Here is a 1,166-nt window from a genome sequence, read left to right as displayed (position 1 = left end):
TTTTTTCATGTATTTATTTGCCATTAGTATTTTTATCAGAGAAGTGTGTATTCATCTCAGATGCCCATTTTTGGATTGGGTCTTTGAATTTGGGAGGCCTGATTTTTTAAAAAATTCTTTATATGTCCTAGATAGAAGTCCTTTGTCTGAGGGGCAGTTGGCTAAAATTTTTTCCCAATTCGTCGGTTTTCTTTTTACTTTATTGGTGATTTCTTTAGATGTGCAAGAACTTTTCAATAAGATGAGATCCCAGTTGTTGATTCTTTGAAGTATTTCATGTGCAGTTTGGTTTTTGTCCATGAACTCTGTGTTCATGCCACAGTGTCATCAAGATTTTTACCTACTTTCTCTTCCAATAAATTCAGTGTATCTGTTTGAGTATTTAGATCTTTGATCCATTTTGACTTTAATTTAGTGAATGGTGAAAGACATGAGTCTAGTTTTAGTCTTCAGCATGTGGAAAGCCAGTTTTGCCAGCACCATTTCATAAAGAGACTATCTTCCTTCCATTGAACATGTTTGGCTCCTTTGTCAAAGATAAGCTGACTGAGTGTGTTTGTAGTTGTATCTGTATCTTCTAATCTGTTCCGTTGATCTTCAGGTCTGTTTTTGTGCCAGTACCATGCTGATTTTATCACAGTAGCTTTGTAATATAATTTCAAGTAAGGAATTGTGATACCTCCTGCCTTTCCTTTGTTTCCCAGGATTGCTTTTGCTATTCTAGGTTTCTTCTGGTTCCAGATGTACTTAGGACTGTTTTCTCTAGATCTGTAAGGTATACTAATGGTATTTTAATTGGGATTGCTTTGAATCTGTACAACAATTTTGGGAGTATGGACATTTTCACAATGTTGATTTTTCCTATCCATGAGCAAGGAATATCTTTCCATTTTCTGATATCCTTTTTGATCTCTTTTTCTCAGAATGGTATAGTTTTCACTGTATAGATCTTTTCCTTCTTTTTTTAGAATGATTCCTAAGTATTTCATCTTTTTAGATGCTATTGTGAAAGGTGTGGTTTCCCTAATTTCTCTCTCAGTCTGTTTGTTACTTGTGTACCGCAATGCTATTGATTTTTGACTGTTAACTTTGTATCCAGCTACACTACTGAATTTGGTTATTAAATCCATGAGCCTTTTGGTGGAGTTTTTGGGGTCTTCTATGTA

This window comes from Chinchilla lanigera, unplaced genomic scaffold (genome assembly GCF_000276665.1).
Source record: "Chinchilla lanigera isolate Chin_1 unplaced genomic scaffold, ChiLan1.0 scaffold00061, whole genome shotgun sequence".
Taxonomy (NCBI): Eukaryota; Metazoa; Chordata; class Mammalia; order Rodentia; family Chinchillidae; genus Chinchilla; species Chinchilla lanigera.
Note: the sequence above shows the minus strand (reverse complement) of the source record.